The sequence below is a fragment of the Lemur catta genome, chromosome 15 (genome assembly GCF_020740605.2).
Source record: "Lemur catta isolate mLemCat1 chromosome 15, mLemCat1.pri, whole genome shotgun sequence".
In the NCBI taxonomy this organism is placed as follows: Eukaryota; Metazoa; Chordata; class Mammalia; order Primates; family Lemuridae; genus Lemur; species Lemur catta.
In genome coordinates, this window is record NC_059142.1 from 7456558 (window position 1) to 7481060 (window position 24503).

Genomic DNA, 24503 nt, shown 5'->3' on the forward strand with positions numbered 1-24503 from the left:
TTGCTTTAAGAAAATAAGTATGCAGGATGATTTTATTTATGTCTAATTATTTACTTTAAAACTTTCTCTAGCTCAATAGACCTAAGTATGATTCAATCCTAAATCTTAAACTCACACTACTGTGAAATATGATGTACTTGGTGTACATGTCCATAACCCCCTCCCAGAAATCCATCAAAAAATAATAATAAACCAAAAAGTAGAGAAGAGAATTTCATTTGCAGTGAAATTTAGAAATGGTGACGGTTCCACACCACAAACTCTGGAGACTACAGCAGACATTACCTGTTTTCATACAATAAATAGTGAGTGAGACCAGACGACCAGGTGTCACATTTGCATTGCTGTTCTCAGGGGACCACAGTGGTTCCACCTTTCATGACCCAAGAGGTGCTTCAAGAAACCCGTGCTGCTCTGCATCCCAGAGAGATGGAAACACAGTCCACCTTCCTGCCTTCTACTTTGTCTCTGCTTCTCGCAATTGCTCCTCTCTCTACCCAGCACCGTGCGACAGGGAGAGGACAGGACTCCTTTACCAAGAAGCTTTGTGACCTTCAGCAAATCACTTTACCTTTCTGGACTTGAGTTTCCTCATCTGTAAATGGGAGGTTTGATTTGTACCAACAGTTTTCAGACCTTTCCAAAACTCACATCTTTTTTCTCCTTACAAAACCTGAGACAGAAATTGTATATGTAGAACTAAAAAGAAAATCAAGCCACTGTCGCGGAGTCAGAGCAGGGGTGGAAGCCCTGCCAGCCGGGCCTTCCTGTCTTTTCCCAGAGATTGGGTATTACAGCTCCTCGGACTCCAGAGCAAGTTGAAAACCACCAGTTTCTGTGACTTCTGGCATCCTTGTCGGCTATTAGAGCTGATGATTCTCTCATGAAACAGAGAGGAGGAGAGGAGGAGGAGGAAGAGAAGGAAAAAAAGAAGAGGAGGAGGAGAGGCGAGGGGGAGGAGAGAAGGGAGAAAGAAGGAGCAAACTAAGCATTCAGGCTGGAGCCCAAACAAAATCTGACAACTGCCTTTGCTTAGAGAATAATTAACATGAGGCAACTGAACAGGACATTTATTAACAAGAATTATGTAGCCATATCCCTTTTATGCACCATCCTATTAAAATGTCTTGCAAAGCAAGAGTCATTTGTGGGCCACGGGTCTCACCTGGGGAACAGGCAGAGGGAAAAGCGAGGGCCCCATCCCTCGCAGCCCGGCAGGTTGGTGAGGACAGCTCTGGGTTAAACCAAACAAACATGTCGGCATCCAGTTTCTTCCACCTGAAAATTTATATCATCCTCCTATGTAAGCAAATCTGAAAAGCACCAGCAAACTGGAAACATGGAACGAGAACAAAAAGCTTCTTTTGTCTCGAGGGCAACAAAATAAAAAGGGATTCTTTTTTCAGGCCATAAGAAAAGAATTACTCACTTTAAGCTCTCAAGCTGACATTTTCATGAGAAAACAAATTTGGACAATTTCATTTACTGCTTGCAAATACTGAATGACCCAGAGAGCTAAACAGTATTTCCACCGACATCTGACCTCCTCTCTGCGGCCCACAGACGCTAACTCAGCCTTGCCTTTTCTTTACCCTGTATATCCCTGGGGTGCCTATAACGTTTTCCTATTTGTTTGTTTGGAGTAATTTGGAGAGTGAATATTGTATCTGTCTGCCATGTGGTTTTTCTCAGTGTCAGTAGCAAAGTAATTCTCACACTTACAGTGTACCGAGGGCTATTAAGATGACAATGCATTGATGTCGCTGAAAATAGCCCATTAGTTCAATCTCGGAGAAGCCAGCCCTTCTCAGCGTGCGCCAGGCCCCTCCCTTGCCCTGGGTGCCCCTGACCGCTTGCTTGGCCATATCAGCTGGTCCTGGCCTTCTCTCAGATCCTCAAGCTAACCTGACTGTACTACATCAAATCCGAGGTCTCCCTGATTCTAGGATGCACTGCTATTATATATAACTTTAAGAAACAAAAATCCCCACCAATGGAACTTTTGACACTAGGCTTTCCTAGCACCCAGAATTGTTATTTTATACTCATTGAAAAGTTCTTTTAGGCTTCTTTAGACATAGGACTGGATCGTTTATTGCTCTTGTGCCTGCATGTTAAGTTCAAATACATGTTAAGTTCATTGATGATGATATTTCTAAACTCCCTTCACGTTGAGAGTCTGGCACTTGTGAGTCACTTTTCAGCTGTGAGGCAGCAGCACCCGTGTTTCTCACATGCTTTCACCCTCCACGCCCTCAAGGTGTTGGCAACGCTGGGTGTCTTAGCACGGCTCCTCTGTAGTCTCCTAGATTTTCTCCCGAGCCATGGACGTGCGTTCTGAAACTTTTGATGTTGGTGCTTTCTTGGTCTTACCAGAAGATGTCAATGGACGGTTTGCAGATAGCAGGGAAGACTCCTATGCCTTATGAAGCTCAAATGGCTCTTCAGTTGCTCAGTCGTGCCATCGCTAACAATAGTGGAATTCTCACAAGCGCAGGCGATGACAGACAGTATATTGTGGCTGCCACCTAACCAAAAGAGATTGTGAGATGCTATCCATTCTAAGACTTGTTCCAAATTCAGAAATGTCAAAATTGGAAGAAAAACAAAGTGTGCCATAACGTTGAGCAACTATGGTGCACATACCATTTTCTCTGGGTGTTCTCCCGCCACACTTCACCCGGTCCACCACGGCTGCTCTTCAGCTCCCGGCTCAAGGGTTGCGTCCTCTGGCAGGTCTTCTTCTCGTAGGTCTATCTGGCCTCCCCTTCAGAGCCTGGATCTCAGTCTGCCATTACACATTTGCAAGTGTGGTCACGACACCACAGGAGGAATTGAAAGAGCGAGTATGTGAATTCCTGGTGGAATTTCCATGCACGTGTACGGCCAAATCTGCTGTCCAGTTTTATCCAGGTGTAAGGAATGAACACAATCAGCACCCATTCGCTCACTGATTCATTCTACAAATGTTTACCGAGCACCCTTACGCGGTGCGCACTTGATGGGGGAGATAGATAACAAATAAGAACATCCTATTGTACCATATGATATGAAAGACACAGCAATGAGTTCTGTCTAAGAAGGGAAAGCAGGAAGAGAAGCTGGGGCTATAAAAGAGCTGCTGTAGGTGTGGCTCCCGGGAAGAGGTGACATTTGACCTGATCCCCAAATGAAGAGGGAAGGCCATGGAAGTATCAGATAGAAGAGCTTTGCAGGCAGAGTGTGAAGACAGAAGCCTGGACGTGGAGGAGTTTGGCGTGTCTGAAGGACGGCGTGGGGGCAAGAGCATAGCGCAAGGCAAAGAGTAATCACACATAATGCAAGAACCGGGTAGCCAGAGGGCAGATTTGTAGGGCCTTGGAAGCCACCTGAAAAGGACATTTTTTAAGGGGGTTAAGCTGGTTGGTTGTCCTGACGTGGACTCAAGAGACTGGGACTCAATCATGCTGATTTCCTCGGCGATTTTAGGGCCGACATCCCTCATAGTAACATGAGTGAGCCTCACCACTCCTCTTCCACACCTGCTCTGCATCCCCCTGAATTCCTCCCTACCCAAAGTTCCTCTGGGTGGGTCTACTTGTGCTTTGACCTGCCTTCTTACAATAAACATGGAACAAGAGGGGTGTGTAGGGCACAGATAGAAAGAAATATTTTTCTTTCCTTTCTCTTTAGGTCATGCCCTGCAGGACTTGTCATTCCCTGTCCCTGGGAGAAACTTTGGGGACACGCTATAAGCACTCATTCTTACATCCCGGTGGGAAAAGTGGCAAAGATGCGACGTCAAACAGCATGAGGCATAGGAGAATCATTGCTGTCGTCTCTGAAATCAATCTGTCATAGAGGCCTTGTAGTAAAGCTCTGGAAATGGTGCCATATCTAGAAAATGAATCTATTTCCAGCCCAGACTGGTTCCGAAGTAGTCCTGTCTAATATTTCTACTGAGAGGCTGAAAACAGGGTTGAGGGTGCAGGACAGACTCCGTGCAAGGTGATCCAGGGAGGCTGCAGGAATATACTTACCATGCGTGCATCCTAGCTTATGTGTTCTTCCAGTTTTCAAATCATTCTAAACAAACCCAAATTTATATTTCTATATTTAGCAGCCCCCAGTTTGATTCTGATCCTGTCTGGAGACTGCATGGCCTCCTGCCAATGATTAAATTCGCCTGTGGGATATCTATTGCTGTGAGCTAACCAATGGTCATGTGGTATTTTTAGCAACTGTAATATAATGTTGGTAGAATTGTGCATTTTTATGACTTTGGAAAGTAATCTCTAAAACAGTTTAGAAGTCGTGTCCCATATTAACCCCACAAAGGCCACAGACATCTGCAATGACAGCGAGAGAAACAGACGGAGTTCTTGATTACGTGACAAACGAGACCAGAGTACGTACGTGTAGCAAGTCTCTCCAACAAGACACTACCCTCAGGCAGTGTGGGCAGGGGCTCTTCTCTCTTCCAATAAACCACTTCCTTTGCTATGCTGGGAAAAGGGATGAGGAAGAAGTAGAGAAACGGGGTGAGAGCTCCTTCTGAATTGACCACGCTCGCCTGCCCTGCCCGGCCAACTCACTGCACTCAAAGTCTTCCTCATCGGCCCACACGCTCCACCCTGCTGGACTCATCGCCATTCCCGGAGCACACCCAGCGCATTCCCACCACTGTGGTTTTATTCACACAACTGCTTCTGCCCGGAAGCTTGCCACAACATCTCTGCCCGCAGAGCCATTCTTTAAGGCCCAGCTCAAATACTGTATTTTCCAAGAAGCCTCCTCACATCATCCCAGGCAGAATTCATCTCTCTGGTCTTCACAGAATTTTTATGAAGACAGAAAAGAAAAATCTTCTCTCTTCAAGGCTGTAGGAAGTCATTCAAAGCAAGGAAAATCTGAGACACTGTCACAGCCAAGAAGTGCCTAAGGAGACAGGACAACCCGATGTAGTATGTACCCTGGATGGAGACAAAGGGGCATTAGATAAAAACTAAAGTGTGGACCTTAGTTAGTCGTCACATACCAATATCAGTTCGTTAACTGTAACACGTGCACCACACCACTGTACACTGTGAGATGCCAACAGTGGGGGAACCTGGGTGTGGGGCATATGGGAACTCCCTGTGCTATCTTCACACTCCTGTAAATCTAAAACTGCTCTAAAATAAAAGGTTTATTTAAAAAAAAAAAAAAAACTCTGCCAGCCTAGTTGTTTAATTGCTACTGAAGAACAAAAAAGACCTCCACAGTTAAACCTGCTGAAAAGGGAAAGATGAGCAGGCTGCCATTGCTAGCCCATCTGCCTCAGGAGCATGCATGGAAAGGCCCGAAGCACAGGAACAGGGGGACAGAGCCCCCAGCTCGAGGTACACCAGAGTCCCAGATCTGTTCAAACACGTGAAAATGAAGGTACCGCACAGACACGGAGACTGAGATGGGTGAAACTATGCAAACGGTGGGCATGTCTTTCTGAAAAGAGAATAAAATGTCACGTGATTCCAAAAAACACACTATGCAAACCTTTTGGAAAAGTAATATGCTGATATCTATTAAACTGAAAAATGCATATACCCTTGACAAAGCAGTTTCACTTCAGGACCCAACCTTTCAAAACTAGTAGCAGCAGTGCCCAGGAACGTGCAAACAAGGATCTTTGAAAGGGCCCAGGCAGGGAAACAACTACATATCCATCCACAGGGAAATGCTGACTAACTATGGTTCAGGCATATCATGAAATCTTATTGCAGCTGTGCTTAAAAAAAAAAAAAAATGAGCCCTTTAAACTGGAAGGGATGTTCCTGACGTCTTGTTAAGTGAGAAAATCATGTCCTAGAGCTATACAGATTGAACAAATTTTGTCACTGTAAATAACCACCAGTGGCCAGTAAGAGCGCTAAGTGGCCAGTGACCACTTAATGGGTACAGGGTTTCTTTTGAGGTGATGAAGCTATTCTGAAATTAAATAGTGATGATAGTTGAACAAAATTGTGAATGTACTAAAAGCCACTGAATCGTACATGCACTTTAAAATAGATCAAATGGTGAATTTTATGTTATGTGTATTTTACCTTAATCAAAAAGAGTCTTATTCCATTCCTACTTCATTAATAACTAATGTCTTATTCCATTAAACCTGCTATAGCAAATGCCATAAATTGAGAGGCTTTTAAACAGCAGAAATTCATTTCTCACAGTTCTGGAGGCTGGGAAGTCCAAGGTCCAGTCATCGGCAGATTCAATGTCTGATGCGGTTCCATTTCCTGGTCTGTATGTAGCTGGCGCCTTCTAACTGAGTCTTCACATGGCAGAAGGGGTGGAGGGAGTTCTCTGGGATCCCTTTTCTAAGGTCACTAATCCCACTCCAGAGGGCTCTGTTCTTGTGACCTAATCACCTCCCAAAGGCTTCATGTCTTAGTCTGGTTTACATTGCTATAAAGGGATACCTGGGGCTGAATTATTTATAAAGAAAAGAGGTTTGACCCCAGGCACGGTGGCTCATGCCTATAATACTAGTACTCTGGGAGGCCAAGTCAGGAAAACTGCTTGAGGCCAGGAGTTCGAGACCAGCCTGAGCAGGAATGACACTTCATCTCTACTAAAAATAGAAAAATTAACTAAGCATGGTGGTGCATGCCTGTAGTCCCAGCTACTCAGAAGGCTGAGGCAGGAAGATCACTGGAGCCCAAGAGTTTGAGGTTGCTGTGAGCTATGATGACACCATTGCACTCTAGCCAGGCAACAGAGACTCAAAAAGACTCACAAAGAAAAGAGGTTTATCTGGCTCGTTGTCCTGCAGGCTGCACAAGAAGTGTAACACCAGAATCTGCTTCTGGTAAGAACCTGAGGGAGTTTCCATCATGGCAGAGAAGGGGGGCAGGCATGTCATGTGGAGAGAGAGGGAGCAAGAGAGAGGAGAGGGAGGTGCTATGCTCTTTTAAACAACCAGCTCTCATGTGACCTCATAGAGCAAGAATTCAGTCATTACCATGAGGAGGGCACCAAGCCATTCATGCGTGATCTGCCCCCATGACCCAAATCCTTCCCATCCATCCTCCAACACTGGAGATCAAATTTCAACATAAAATTTGGATGGGACAAATATTCAAACTATATCACCGCACCTCCCAATACCTTCACATTGGTGATTACGTGTCAACATATGAATTTGGGGCACACAAATATACAGACCATAGGAATTAATAAATACTATATGTGTGTATTTTCAGAGTGCTACTCTTAGAACTCCTTTGCAGGGAGTCAAGAAGATACTTGGTGTTGCTGAGGGGTCTGCGGAAGGAGAAATGAGCCTCCCAGTCCTGCTTGGAGCCCAGGGTTTCTGTGGAAGGAAATGAAACTGCCAAGGGCAAGGGAAGGAGTGGGGCAGAGCACTGTGGGAGGGTGAGGGAGGTTCAGGCCTCCTGGTGGGACTGAGAGGAGAGATTAGGGAGAAACCTGTGGAATGGGAATGCGTAAGGAAGAGTCTAAGTGCCAAGAGCCTTACCTGTCCATCACGACATTGCAGACATCAGATATGCTCACTGACACTTAGCGAGGCATGCCTAGAGAATTCAGTTTTCTTGGGGAACCAAGGAAAGGGATAAGATTCAAGTTAAAATCAAGATGAAGCCTAACACAGATAAATTTTTCCTGTTTTCACTCACACATGGGAGCAAAATAGTAGATCTCACTCACGGAGGTGGAGAATAGAATGACAGATACTGGAGGCTGGGAAGGGGTCGAGGAGGGAGAGGGGATGCAGACAGGTTGGTCAATGGGTACAAACATGCAGTTCTGTACAAGGTGTAATAACAGCCTTGTATATACAAGGTCCCAATGTTCAATAACAGAGTAGGGTGACTACAATTAAGAACAATGTTGTATATTTCAAAATAGCCAGAAGAGAAGACTTGAAATGTTCCCAACACATAGAAATGATAAATGCTCAAGGTGATGGATGCTCCAAATACCCTAACTTGATTATTACACAATCGACACATGTAACAAAATATCACATGCACCCTACATATGCAAAAATATTATGTTATCAATTTAAAAAAAGATGAAGCCAGAGATGATGAATATGCTAATTACCCCAATCTGATTCCTATACATTGTATGTATCGAAGCGTCACTATGTACGCCCATAAATATGTATCATTATTATCTGTCCATTAAAAAAGTAAAACAAAATTTTTTTAATATAGAAAGAAAGAGGAAAGAAGGAAGGAAGGGAGGGAGGGAAGGAAGAGAGAGAAACCAAGTGAGCCCATGGAGCCTGGAGGACAAACTTCAGTGGGTTGGCTTCCTTACACGTGTTTAGTTTTCTCAGTTAGTTGAGGACACACCTGATCCCTGAGGATGTGGTTGGGGTCTTGTTCATCTTTAGGGTCCCGACAGTACTTAATACAATGCCAGGCACATAATAGGTATTCAATAAACATTTGTAGAATTGAATTGAATGAAAAGATGGATTTTTTTTTTTACGTTCTTTCTAATCCAGAGAGGAGTGGCCAGTGTACTGGTATTGACAGGGTTAGCGTTCATCCCCAACATCCAAGGACTTTGGAGCCTCTGTCCAGTCTCCTCCCCATCACGGCTCTTCCTCAGGGCTTTTCTTTGCCCAGCTCTGTCCGCTGCAGTAACAGGTGCACAGGCACCTAACACATGCCTTCAGCTAGCACTACAGCCTCTGGGAATTATAGTCAGGCCCCCAGCCAGGATGTGAGGATAAACTGTCACTGCCCCCGTGGTCAGCATAGAACCAGTTGATTATTTTCCCGGCTAGAGTTGACCTCTACCCTCATGGGTCCTTGTGCACAATTCGTAGATTCACTCTCTGCCCACTGCCGCCCCCAGACAGAGGCTGCAACCCCACATTTGAGCACACACACTTGGCTTCATGCCACCGGGAACAAGTTCAAAGTCAAGGGAATAGCCTCTGATATCTGCCTAGCTCTGTACAGTTTCTTAAATTCTTTCATGGGCAGTGTTATTTTGACTTCACAATAACCCTAAGAGGTACATAGTGCAGGTTTTACTGGCCACATGCCATGGATGATCAAACCAAAGATCAGAAAATTGAAGGTGCAGCCAGCAGTGAGATTCCCACTCCGAATCTAAATCACAGGGATAGTTTTTGTAAGTTAAGTCAACCTTTTGGAGAACTAAATCTACCATTTGAAGCCAATGTATTTGTTAATTCATTTAATTATTTGTCCATGTGATTCTTTGTATTCCTCCCTCTGGTACACGTTTCACATAATAGTAAGCCTCACTAGATGTGTTAGAATTTAAAACACATTTCCTTCCCTAAAGAAGGAGCACACTGCCAAGTTGTAATGATAAACAGGTAAATAATCACAATACAGAGTTAGAACTATAATTATATTCATTGATTTGATCAATATAACTTGAGCATTCACTATATACCAGGAGCTGGGGAGAGACCGAGAGGTGGCTGTGGTGTGGATTTAAGCAGTCCATGAGAGCTTCACCTCTAGGATCAAATTCCAGCTCCGTTATTTTAGCTTTGGGACTTGGGCAAATTATTTAATGTCACAGAGCTTCAGTTCTCTCCTCTGTGAAATGAGATAATAGAACCTATTTCACAGGGTGGTTACAAGGATTACCTTAGTTAATAAATATCAAATTTCCAGAATGGTGCTGGATAGACAGTAGGTGCTCAATAAATGTCAGCAAATGATATCAGTAAATGATCACCAGTTACAACTATTAGGAAGCAGTGATATAAATGGCAGAGTCTCCAGCTAGAAGGAAACTCAGATTTTTTTAAATTATAAATTTAAAATAAAATCCATAATTTTAAAAATAATTATAACCCACAGACATATATGTGGCCAACTGATTTTCAATGAAGGTGCAAAAGGAATTTGATGGGGAAATGAAAACCTTTTCAACAAATGGTGCTGGAACAACCAGATATCTGTATGCAAAATAAATAAGTAATAACCTATTTCAATCCCTACCTCACACCATAGGCAAAATTTAACTCATAATGAACTACAGGCCTAAATGTAAAAGCTAAAATTACAAAACCTTTTCCCAAAACATTCCTTCATGCTCCTTTGCAGTCAGTTGTCTCCCCTGACTCTGAACCCCAGACAGCCAGTGATCTGCTTGCTTTCTGTCACTGTAGTTTTGCTCGTTTCTTTAGAATGTCACATAAGGTAGAATCATACAATATTTAGTCTTTTGTGTCTGCCTTCTTTCCTTAGCGTAATAACGCCTTTGAGATTCACCCATCCTGCACATTTCTAATGTTTGTTCATTTTTATTGATGAGTGCTATTCCACGGCATGGATATACCATGATCGTTTATCCATTCACATGTTGATGAACACTTGGATTACGTGTAGGTTTTGGCTATTATGAATCAGGCTGCTGTGAACATTTGAGTCCAGGTCCTTGAGTGGGCCTATGTTTTCTTTTCACTTGATAAATACCTGTTCATAGTGTAGGTAAGTGTTTATAAGAAACTGCCAAACTGTTTTCCAAGTCAGTCCTACAATTTTGCATTCCCACAATCTCCAAGCCAAATTGGAAGGAAAATGAGGACATGAGGACCCCAGCACTAGCCACAGAGCTTCTGAGGAGATGCACATACAGTGTCAGACCAAGAGAAAGAACAATCTCTAATCCTAAGGCAGAACTGTGGGAAAACAGAGGAAAACCGAAGTAGGGCAGATCCAATACCCACCACCTGAGTCCAAACCTAGGGCCGGGCCTCATGTTGGGTAGTCCCAAAACATCTTAAAGGCAAGTAAAGACGATTTTCTTACTCTCCAAGCTCACGTCCTTCTCTTACGTGCTCACACTTTGGCTTACGGAATTGCTAATATTTAGGAAACAGGAGCTTGGGGACTGTTCCATACACCGGCCAAGGGCCCTTCTCTGAACTGTTTCCACTGTGTGTGAGTATTTGATTCATACTTGCCTCATATGTTTAAATTCATTAGACAGGGACTGAAATCACAATGAAATCCAATAGCTTTTTAAAATGCTGGAGGAAACAAAAAGAGCAGTGGAGCCTTCTGTAGAAGTGCCTCCCAGCAAGCACTACAGGGATCACCGCAGCCTCCAGGCCACTCAGACCCAGGTGCACAGAGGAGAGAGGACAATGTGTGCCGGAGGGGGCTCGGGGTGGTGCAGGGACGAGAGTAAATCTGGAGGTGTAGTTTGCTCCTATCCATGGTTACAGATTGTTGGGCCAGAGTCAGCAAGCGGCTGCAGGGTCAGAGTTCAGATGAGGCTCCCGGGACCCGGGGCAAGGGTTTCCAGACTCCATCCTGCAGAGCCCCAAGGCTCCCCACACTGGGCTTGAGGGGAGAGGAGGATCCAGGCTACTCGCTCTTCCTTCAACCAAAGTACCTCTGCTTTCAAGTTGAAAGTTATTCTGGTTTGTATAAGATTTTGGTCTTGTGTTTTGTTTTTTTTTTAAATCCCTGCAAAAAAAAAAAAAAAAAGAGCAATTTGAAAATGACTAATTCAGAGCCAGATCCAAAAATCAAACCTCTACAGGGGCAGACAGGTAACATAAATGAGTGAAGCAGGCTGAGGGGTGTACAAAAGGGAGTGGTGGGGACAGTGGCAAACTGGAGAGTTCAGGCCTCCTCTAAAAATCCACTGCAACTCAACTCCAGCAGGACAATGCGAACCCAGATATGCTGATTTTTCAAGAGAAATCAGAAAAACATTTTTTAAAAATGTGCTCACTATTAAATTGGAACTAACTGATGTGCACACGTGTGCATAGAGGGAAGTAAATCTCAAAAGAAATCAAGCAGGGGACAGTGGGGAGGAAGGGATGGGCAAAAACCTACCTAATTGGTACAATGAACATTATCTGGGTGACGGGCATGCTTTTAACCCTGACTCAAGCATTCCAAAAGCGATCCATGTAAGCAAAAATGTTTGTACCCCCATAATACTTTGAAATATAAAAAAAATTAAAACTCTCAATTATTAAATGTTGTCAATCAATTCAATTTATTTTAGAATATTGTGTGGGTCCACAAAAGCGTATACATCAATCACCTGAATTTGGCCTCTAGGTCACCAACTCGCTCTGCTTTTCCAAAGTGGTCACACACTTTTGCATTTCCAAAGTCTCTAAGCCAAATTGGGAGGAAAATGGGGACATGAGGACCCCTGAGCTAGCCTCAGACCTCACAGAGGCAGGACTGAAGCCGAGCGAATGTGACACCCACCAAGCCCAAATCTAAGGTAGGGCCTCATTTTGGCATAGTCTCGAAACATCTTAAAGGCAAGAGATGATTTTCTTACCCTCCAAGTTTTCCATTATTTGGGGGGCCCCACCTTCCATGAAACTAGGAGCTATTTCCATCTTTTTATTTTCCTTAATCACTGAAAATCCATTACTTAGCCTGGGGCCTGGCATATTTGGTGTTCAAATATTTCTTGAATGACTGACTGGGTCACTTTCATCTGGCTCTCTCTGTACCAAGATAAGGCTTGAATCCTAAACACATCTCCCATCTTGCCCTGCTGTTCCAGGGTGGTGGCCCGGACCCTTCAGAGACAGCTGGTGCTTGGAAGGTAGAGTGAGGCTGGGAGGAGCACAGACATGGGAGCAGAAGACCATTCCCGGGTGAGCACATCTGCATTTTTCTGGGCATTGGAGAATGATTTTAAAAAGACAGGCTGCAGCTCCACTGGCCAGAGGCGCCCCTCTGCAGTGCCCAGGCCCTTGTAAGGAATAGGTGACTTCTAGTTCACACCAGCAAACCCCCAGCCACCATCACCCCCACCTGAGGATGATGGAAGCCTCACTGTCCCCTAAGGCGGGGACACTTGAGCATAATCTTGCATGACAATGTAGAGGGACATGAACACAACTGTGTAGATCTCAGCAGGTGCCCCAAGATAAGAGAAACGAGTTTTCACTTCAACCACCTCTTCAGGACTTGTAAAGCAGGTAACTGGATGGCTCTGTGGCCTGTAGCTCACCTTGACCTGCCCAGAAGCTAAAAAGAGTTAAAGCTGGAGATTAGGGAGAAACTGACTCTCTAAGAGTGTTCAGGTGGGGCCCTTGTCGGAGGAGTATTTTCTCTCTACCTAAGTTTAGTAAGAGGGACTTCACGGAGCCATCTGGACTGCTTCTCTCACATCCCTGCAGTTTGGGCGACACAGTGGACTGTGCTCAGGAACTTTCAAACTCCCTATAACGCTGTCTCTTTCTAAAGAGGAGAGGCTGTCCCCATGAGCTGCAACAGGCAGACATGCCCACCCACATCGGGAGCAAAGACGCACGAATGTCTCTGATGGATCAGATGTGGTGGGCTGTAGGAGAGGATGTTTGCAGAACCACCTACATACTGCCCCAGAGATCTGCCCGGGGAGGTGGGATGACCCCAACCTGTGGTGGGGTGTCAGACCTGGATTCCTAAGAGCAGCAGGAGGAGACTCAAGTGGCATATGCTACAAGAAGCATCCTTGAATATTCCCAGTGCAGACTCCAAAGAATCCACAAATGCCCCCCGAAAAACAGGGTCAGCTATGTGTATCCAAACTTGCAATGATCAGAAGCTCACGATTACGTGGACACCAGTCATGCTAGACCATCCCTGGCCCTCGTCTCTCCCCGCTTGCCCCCATTCTGACCTGCAAGGTCACAAACCTCAGCTAGTAAGCTGGCGGCAGGACAGGAGGAAGGAAGCACACGGTGGGAAACAGAAAAGAAGCTTCCCACTCATGCCCAACCCCCAACCCAATCCAGTGCAGACAAGCACATACACACACACACATACACACACACACACACCTGTGCACACACATGCACACATGTGCACACGTATGCACATGCACACACACGTGAACGCCCCATAACTTCAATAGCAGGCACAGCTGTGGTGGGAGAGGCAATAGAAAATTTAACCTTGAATACAGTTGGGTGCCCCTTCTTTCTCTAAACGTTGCATTGGACTAGATATATTAATTACCAAAATGAGAATAGTCTTGTGGCTAAAAATGATGAGAGGACCTTTTCATTCTTAAGAATAAGCCGGCAGACTCTGCTGCCCACCCAGGATTTCATCCAAATGCAGAGGAGATGCTATCCCCAGAGAGCTGAGGAAGAAAGAAGAAAATTGATATGTAGGAAGGAGGGAAGGACATCCGGGTATTGGGGATAGGATGCCCAGAGGGCTGAAAGGCGTAAGCGCATTGAGGAAGAGCAGGCAGGATGCTGTGGCCAAAGCAGAGTGGAGGGACAGGGAGACAGGACACAGAGAAGGTGGGCAGGGCCAGCTCACGGGGAAGACACAGGGGGCTGCTCTGAAGTGAGTTCTTGGTTCTGCCTGGGAGAGATGGTCCCAAGGAGGCAAGACACAGGCCATGGTGGCTGCTTCCAGAAGATGAACCTGGGGGTGGCGTGCACGGAGACTAGAGGCCCTTTGGGGGTCGTCACAACTCTCCAAGTGAAAGGCACAGGCCTGAATCAGGACAGCTGCAGCGGGAATGGGAAGAAGGCAGATCCCAGGACCTGCCTGGAGGCAGAACTGACAGGAACCAGCCACTCTTTGGAAGGGAGGAGTAGGGAAATGGCAACTTCCTAGAGCTCGAGCAACAGGGAACCGAGTGGTGCTGATAACCTGGAACAGAGAAGGAGGAGGGATTTGGAATGAGAACAATGAGTTCAGTTTGGGACGTGTTGAGTTTGAGGTGCCGTTGGCAGAACATTCTTGGGAAGACAACTGAGAAGCAGCAGGAAACTCAGGTCTCGGATGTTCAGGGACGTCAAGGCAGGTGACATGGAGAACTCTTCTCCCAGCTCAGTGTCCCCCTGGGCGGGGGGGCCTCCAGCATAAGGCATTCATCCCCACTTGGAAAATTCTCTCAATTATTTTTAGCACATCTTAGAGGTAGAGGAGAAAAATGGATCTCCTTTAACATTTTCATTACGTTCATTCTAAAATTATCCTCTCCTGATTTCCAAGGACTTCCAGTGCCTGCTGTTGATATATAACCACATAACTTCACCCTCTGTATATAATGCTGAATTACTTACACCTCTCCCAGGGCTCACTTCTGACATGGGATGTCAAACAGAAATAGAACATGCATCTCCTGCATCTGGGGGTAAAACCTTGCAGAGAATTCTATGGGCTGCAATAAATAATCCCTGATGTTTCTGGAAAGGAGCTCTGTGCACAGACAGGGTAGGGTCACTGCAGATTTACGACCACATCTTTGAGACAGCAGGCTGCCCGTGGCCCAAGGCATGGGCCTGCAGACAAGTGGGAGGTCCTGGGGAGCCATACTGCAAAAGGACAGCTGGCCCTAGGGCTGTCACACCTGGCCACCTCCAGAGCCATGAGCAGATGTTTCCATTTTTCAGCCTTTGTTACAGCAGCTCCTCTCACTGCCAGAAAAAGAGCTTGGCGCTTATTGAAATTGGGGTGTGTTTTCCAACAGCCATTCAAGTCTGATAACAAGGGCACTGAGGCAAACTTCTATTATTGTGAATAAAACTTCTGGCTATTGGGCATGCCCAGAGCTTGGCCTCAAAGGAACTGAACCCTGGTGAAGACTGTCCCCCACCTGTCTGCCTTCTTCCCACTCATTTTTTTCTCGTTTCCCACTGCATTCATCCATCCCTTGCCTTTCTCTCTCTCTCCCCCTCTTTCTCTCTCTCTCCCTCCCTCCTCTCTCTCTCTCTCTCTGTCTCTCCACACACACACCCCTAATTTTGCTGTGAAAATCTTCTTATGCATAGTCTTGGGTAAATTACCTTACTTCTCAGGCCCTTAGTTTTCTCACCTGAAAAATATAGGTGTTAGACCAAGTGTTTCTCAAACTTTAATGTACAGATGATTCATCTGAAGATGTTAAAATATAGATTCAAATTTAGTAAGTATGGGCTCAGGCCCAAGATTCTTCATTTCTAACCAGCTCCCAGGTGATTTCAATGTGATCTACACTTTAGGAAAGTGAATCACGGATGGCAAAGAATCCTCACCTGCAAGACCATCTCCAACTGTGTTGGGAGTACCAGAGATGCTTCTGACCTCAGTGGGGAAAAAACTTGAATGCGGAAGATGTATTCAAAATAAGCACATCAAATATTTGCCTTCAATGGAATAGAGATCTCTGAGCACTCTTTGCAAGTCAGTGTTCTAAAATCTCTGTGGTTTTCTTCAGTAGAAAGTGTATCTCAAAAGCTGTCCATGCATGAAAAAGTCCAATGAACTCATTGCCTGAGTGTTAACGATGGATTATGGGTGAAAACCTTAAAGAAACAAGTATAATGGAAGTAATAAAGACAAAAGTCAACAAAGCATATGACCAAAAAAATTATAGATGATTAACAAAACAAAAAGTTGGTTCATAGAAAAGGCTAAAAGGATAGAACTTTGGAAATCATTGTCAAGGAAAAGACAAGAAGCAAATAAACACAATAGAGCATATAACACAGGAAATAACTACAGATATAGATGATGTTTCAGTAATTTTAAAGGAATACTTTGAACAAGTAAACACCAACAAATTTCAAAATCCAGAAGTAATAGGTGAATTATTTTAAAAGTACAAAATGCAAAAAAATTAATATTAATACAAAAGAATAGAAATTTTATTTAGACAAGCAATGCTTAAGACATTTAGAAAGTAATAACAAGCCTTCTCCCTAAACCGCAAGCCCATGTGAAAGCCAGTTTCAGGTTATACAGGTGTGCTACCAAACTTTCAAGTAAAAAATAATCTTTATATTATACAAGTTGTGCCCCCCACCTCAAAAAAGGAAAAGAAGAAAAGCAGTCTCACTCATATGAAAAAAGTGTAACTGTGATGCAAAACCAAATAGGGACAAAACAAGGAAAGAAAATTATAGGCCAATTTGACTTGTGAATGTAAATGAAAATCATAAACAAAATATTGACTACTAAAATCCAACATATAATTTTTAAAGTAAGTCATCATAATCAAATAGACTTTATCCCAGATATTGTAAGATGATTCAACATTAGAACACCTATCAAGCTAATTCACAAAGATAAACTAACATAGAAAACTCAGATAATTATCTTAATAGGTAATGGAAAGCATTTTATATAAGTCAAAACATTCTTATTAAAAACTTTCATAAAACATGGATATAAAGGAAGTTCGTAAATTAGTAACACTTACCTATAACAAAACACATCACCGAGACACTTTAGAAGGTAGAAAATACAGCAATTATACCTCTTTTCATCACTACTATTTGACAAGGTTTTAAAGGCCTTATCTAATTCACTAAAATAAAAAAGAAGTAAAAAACAAAGTAAACGTGGAAAAAGTTGCAATTACTTGAGTTCATTTACCTAGAAAGCTCAAAGCAGTCAAACTAATGAATGTTTATTGAATGAATGAGAAAATAAATGGAGACATGAATAAGATAGTACCCAGCAAGATTTCCAGACATGAAATCAACACATAAACACAATAGCATTCAAGAAGCACTCCAGAATAGCAATCTGAGAGACTCCAGATACCCTCTCCTCAGTGAAACAACCACAGCTGGTGAAATTTATGAAACAACCAGCTAAAGTCTCTGGAAATTGTTCTAAACGCATACAGCAAATGAAGAACTATTTCTTCAAAAAAAATCTACTAAATCTCAGTAAAACAGAATCTGTGGTATTTGAGTCTCAACCCACTCATTACAGATCACCTCTCTCCCCTCCCCTCCCCAACCACCAGATCAATGTGACAAAAACTTGACCCTGGGCAGATGCCACCAGGAACAGAGAGCTTTCTCCCCCAGCTCTTAGTCTAGGGGTACAGTTTCCACGTGGGAGGAGCATATTGCCAGAATTTCTCAGCCTTCTCTCCCAGCTCTATGTTTTGGAAACTCCAAACTCTTTTGTGGAAGGATACAACCCAAATATCTGGGGCTCCCTCCCTCCATCCAGTCCACATTCCTAGGGTAGATGTACCTCAGGAACAGCAGGTCAAGAATCCTTGGTCCAGATCACCCTTACTCTAGTTTGCTTGTGGAGTGAAGACTCTATAGTGAAAGATGCAAGCCAAGAAAACCAGAGATTCCCACCCAGATCCAGAGCTATGCTCATAGATAAGAGATATTACTCCAAGAGAAGTGGACCATTGGCCTACTATTGTTTGCCTGTGTTCCCCAATATTCAAATGTTAGAAACTTAATCTCCAATGCAATGTGTTGGAGCCTAATGGGAGGTGTTTAGGTCATGAGGGCTTTGCCGACATGAGTGGATTAATGCCACTGTAAAAAGGGCTTGTGGGAGTGGACTATCTCTTTCTTCTTCTCTTCTGCCATGTAAGGAACAGCATTCCTTCCCTCTAGGAGATGCAGTGTTCAAGGTGACATCTTAGAAACAAAAACAGGACGCTCTCCAGACACCTAAGCTGCTGGCATCTTGATCTTGGACTTCCCAACCCTCAGAACTACGATAAAGACATTTCTGTTCTTTATAAATTACCCAGCTTATGGATATTCTGTTACAGCAGCACAAATTGACAAAGATATTTTACAACCCCAGCTCCAGGGCAATGGTGCAGAGGCTGTGCCCAGTGGGAAAGACAAGCCAGAAAAACAAAGAGCTGACTCCATCCTTCGGACTGAGGATACTGTTTTTATTTGCGGCAGAGGGCAGGGAAGTTCAAGCAAAAGGGCACTTGTAGTTACAATAAAGCTCTTATTGGTGAGCAATTAGAGGAGGCTGGTAGCTCCAGGCTAGCAATACCTCTGCAAAATGGTAAATCAGCTAGAAATTAAACATAGAGAATCAGGGAAGAATACAGGATTATAGGATTGAAATCAGACTCAAAGATTGTCATAAAAAACTCATCCTTGCAAAGAAGCTGATTTTAATTGGCTCAGACTATGGAACAATATGTGCCCAGAGGTATTCTTTATAACAATAGAGCAATCAGCTAGCTATTGGTGGAGACTCATAGAGGCACACCAGCAATAAGGTTACAGGAACATCCAGAAAAGAGACAGTCAGAGGGAGTCTGGCTACAGTAATTGTCATCCCTGGGAGTGAGGATGCCCAAGAATGTGCCATTTGAGGAAAAACATCAAAACTTTCAACTGCATAGGGAAATAAATTTCACTGAAGTAGTCCAACCAGATCACGAAACAAACTCTCAAATAGTCAAAAAAAACCCACCACAAAGCCTTCCCCCTGGGTGGGAGGGGGACAGGAGATCAGTATTGAGAGTCTCTACAATATATTATATGAAATGCCCAGTTTTCAAAAAAAAAAAAAGATTTTCAAAGAAATAAGAAAGTATGATCCACACACAGAAATAAAAGCAGACAACAGAAACTGCCTTTAAGGGGGTCCAGATGTTGACTTGGTAACAAAGACTTCAAAGCAAATACTATAAATGAAACAATGCTTAATGGATTAAAAGAAAATATGATGACAATGTCACATTAAATACAGACTATAAGTACTGATAGAAATTACAAAAAAACAACCAAATGGAAACTTTTGGAATTGAAAAATATAATAACCAAAATAAAAAATTCACTAGATGGGCTCAACTGTAGACTTTAGCTGGAAAAGAAAGAATCAATCAACAGAGAAAAAAAGAGGATGAGAAAAAAATAAACAGAGTCTCAGATAAATATGATACATATGCACACCAACATATGCCTAGTGATAATGCCAAAAGGAAAGAAGAGAGTGAAAGGACCAGAAAAAAAATTGAAGACATAATGATTGAAAACTTCCCAAATAGGATTTTTTAAGTTAATCTGTTCATATAAGAAACTCACCAAACTCCAAGTAGGATAAACACAAAGAGACTCATACCCAGACATATCATAGTCAACATATTGAAGGATAAAAAGAAAATTTTGAAAGCAGTAAGAGAAAAATGATTCCATGCATACAAAGGAATTCCAATAAGATTAACAGTTGACTTCTAATCAGAAATAACAGAGGCCAGAAGGTAGTGAGCTGGCCATATTCAAAGCACTGAAAGTAGAAACAGTCAACTAAAAATATTATACCCAGTAAAACTATGTTTCAAAAACAAGAGATAAAGATATTCCAAGATAAACAAAAACTGAGAGAATTCATTGCTAACAGACCCACCTTACAAGACATTGTAAAGGAAATTCTTCAGACTGAGAGCAAATGACACCAGACTATAATCTGAGTCCATAAGGGAAAACAAAAAGCTTTGCCAAAGGTAATTATATATAGGTAAATACAAAATACAGTACAATTGTATATTTATTCTTTTTTCTTCTCTTAACTTAAAAACAATTGCATAACATTGTGTATCTGTGTCTGTATGTGTGTATGTTTGTATTGTTGGGTCCTTAACATATTGAAATATGATATATTTGACAATAACAGTTCAAAGGAGATGGGTCATAACAAAGCTATATTGAAGTAAGGAAATGGCACCAGATGGTAACCTGAATCCACAAGAAAAATGAAAAGAACCAGAAATGTTAAATAAGAAGACTAACATAACAAACTTGATAAATATGTACTTGCTATTCTGTGTTCTCTCAGCTTCTCTAAAAGATATATGTTATAGAAAGTAATAATTATAACAATGTATTGATGCATAATATATGTAACAATGGCACAAAAAAATTGAGTAGGGGATAAAACTAAACAGGTGTAATATTTCTATATCTCACTGGAGTTAAGAGACCATAAATCTGAAGTAGGTTCTGATAAGTTAAGATGTATATTGTTGCCATAGAGCAACCATTAAGAAAATATCTCAAAAAATAGATTAAAAATTAGCAAAGGAATTAAGATGTTACAATAGAAAATATTCATTTAATGAAAAAGAAAATAGTAAAGGAGAAACAGAGGAAGAAGAAAGACGTGAGACATATAGAACACAAAATACCAGGCACAAATCAAATCATATTAATAAGAGTACAATAAGAAAATGGATTAAGCAATTCAATCAAAAGACAGATTGTCAGATTAGATTTTGAAAAAAGGATCCAACACTATGATCCAACTACAGGTGACACACTTTAGATTCAAAGATACAAATAGTTTGAAAGTAGAAAAATGAAAAAAGACAGACCATGTAATAGCAACCACAGAAAGGTGGAGTAGCTATACTAATAACAAGCACAACAGACTTTAAAACAAAAAAAGTTACTAATATAAAACAGGATATTTTATACTAATGAAAGCATCAGTGCAACAGGAAAATAAAACCATTATAAATATACACTGGTCCAAATACATGAAGTAAAACCTGACAAACTAAAGGGAAAAATGGACAATTCAACAATAATTGTTGAAGACTTCAATATCTCACTTTCAATAAAGGAAAGAACAAATAGGTTGAAGAGCCACAAGTTTAGAAGACTTGAACAACACTACAAATCAACTAGACCCAATAGATACCTGCAGGATGCTCCACCCAGGAACAGCAGAATACAGAATACACGTTCCTCCCAAATGCACAGAGAACATTCTCCAGGATAGACCCTATGGTAGGCCATAAACCAAGCTTCACTGAATTTTAAAAGATTGAAATTATATAAGCTATTCTCTGACCACAACGGAATGAAATTAGACATCAATAATATAAGGAAACAGAAAATTCACAAGTGTGTGGAAAACAAACACCACACTATTAAATGACTTATGAGTCAAAGAAGAAATCATAATGGGAATTAGAAAATAGTTTTGGGTGGATAAAAACAAAAACACAACCTACCAAAACTTATGGGCTATAACTAAAGCAGGGCTTAGAGGGAAATCACAACTTTAAATGCCTACATTTATAAAGAAAAAAAGATCTCAAATCGATAACATAAGTTTCCACCTTAAGAAGTAAAAAAAGACAAAACTAAACCCAAAGCAAGCAGAAAGGAGGACATAATAAGGATTAGAGCAAAAATAAATAAAATAGAGACTACAAAAATAATAGAGAAAAATTAATGAAACCCAAAGTTAGGTTCTTTAGAGTTAACAAAATTGACAAACCTTTAAGCTAGACTATCTAAAAAAAAAAAAAAAAAAAAAGTAGAAAAGGCCTGAATTCGTAAAGTCAGGAATAAAAGAAGCAACATCACTAATGACATTACCAAAGGAAAGGATTATAAGTAATACATGAACAACCATATACCCCAAAATTAGATAATTTAGATGAAATAGAAAAATGCCTAGAAACATATGAAAACTGACACAGGAAGAAATGGTAAATATAAATAGACCTATAACAGGTAAAAAGACAAAATTAGTGTTCAAGAAAGTTCCCACACACACAAAAAAAAGCCCAGGACAAGATTATCGCTGCTCTGGTGAATTCTACCAAATAATTAATGCATTAATACCAATTCTTCACGAACTCTTCCAAAAAATAAAAGAGCAGGAAACATTCCCAATTCATTCAATGAGATCAGTGTTATCCTGATATCAAAACCACACAAAGTCATGGCAGGGAGAGAAAATAATTTATCAATATCCCATTAATAATGCAAAATTCTTCCCCCAAAATACTATCAAGCCAAATCTAGCAACATATAAAAATGATTATACATCATGATCAAGTGAGATTTAACCCCACAATGCAGGTTGGTTTAACATCCAAAATTCAGTTAAGGTAATACATTGTATTAATAGAATAAGGGACAAAAACACGTGATCATCTCAATAGACATGATATTGTGATACAATAAGAAATGCGTATTTGGTCTCATTCCTGGTTCTTGGCACAGAGCTCCTAAAAATCTTGGAATTTCTTGAGTGATAAGGGTGAAAGGATCTTCTTTTGTTATTCATAAGCACCTTTCAACCATGCTTGCATTTATGCTATTGAGGTGACTTTCTGAGAATGGGAGCTGGTTGCCAGAGGAACCAATCCTGTGAACAGAGGGTTGGAACTTTCAGCCCAACCCTGGGAGGGTAGTGGGCTGGAGACTGACTTAATCACCAAGCCAATGATTAATCAGTCATGCCTACATATTGAAACCTCTATAAAAACCTTAAATAACGGGCGTTGGACAGCGTCCAGGTTAGAGAACACACGGAGGTGCGGGGAGGGTGGCCTGCCTGAAGATGGTGGCACAGAAGTCCCCTAGCCCTCCCACAAACCTCACCCTGTGCATCTCTTCCATTTGGCTGTTTCTGGGTTTTATCCTTTATAGCAAACTGGTAAACCTAAGTAAAGCACCTTCCTTAGTTCTGTGAGCCATTCTAGCAAATTATTAGACAGAGGAGGGATTTGCGGGAACACTCAATTTATGGTCGGTTGGTCCAAAGTATGAGTGACCACCTGGACTTGTGACTGGCATATGAGTTGAGGGAGAGGGGGATGATGACCAGTCTTGTGGGACTGAGCCCTTAATTTGTGGGGTCTGTGCTGACTCTGAGTAGTTTGTGTCTTAACACAAGTTTGTGTGTTTGTGTAGGATAGCTAGTTGGTATTCAGAGAGTTGGAGAATTGCTTCATATTAGGGGAAACCCCATGTATTTGGTGTCAAAAGTAGGAGGGTAGAAGAAACAGAGTTTTTTCTTTTAACATACAAAAAGCTTATGACAAAATTCAACACTTTTTCATGATAAAAACTCTCACCAAACTAGGAATAGAAGGAAACTTCTTCAATCTGATAAAGGACACTGAAAAACCCACAGGTAACATCGCGGTTAATGGTGCAAGACGAAATGCTTTCTCCCTAAGCAAAAGAGAAGGATGTTTACTGTTGCCATTTCTACTTAATATTTTACCGGAAGTTCTAGCTAGGAAAATTATGCAAGAAAAGAAATATTGTCATGTGCCGCATAACAACATTTCAGTCCACAACAGACTGCGTATATGACAGTGGCCCACTTCCTGGATCAATGACAGCCATTTTCCTGCTGTGTCCTCATATGGCAGAAAGGGCCAGAAATCTTTCCAAGGTCTCTTTTATAAGGGCACTAATCTCCGTCATGAGGGCTACACCCTTATGACCTAATCACCTATCCAAGGCTCATACAATCATCTTGGGGATTAGGATTTCAACATATGAATTGTGTGGGGATACAAACATGCGGTCTCTACCAGGATGCCACTGGAGGTTTCTGAGCATAGGCCTGCCTGATACTGCTGAGATTTTTAATAACATCACTCTGCCACTCAGCGAAGGCAAGGGTGGACGTGGGGACATCAGTTAGGAGGCTATTGCAATAACCGGGTAATATGCTGGTGGCTTGGACCACGGTGGAAGGTATAGAGGCAGCAAGAAGTGGTTGGAGCTCAGAGTTATTTTGAAGGTAGGGCCAACATGTTTGAGGATGAATGTAATGTGGACTATGAAAAAAAGCGAAGATTTAAGGAAAACTCAAAGGTTTTGGCTGAGTAAACAAAGGGACAGAGTTGCCATTATCTGAAATGGGAAAATATGTTGGAGGAATAAGTCTGGGAGAAGTTAAGGAGCTCAGCTTTAAATAACAAGAACATGAGCTGTCTCATTAAGCTTCCAAGTAGAAATGTTGTACAAGAAGTTACATAAGTAAGCCTGAAGTTCAGGG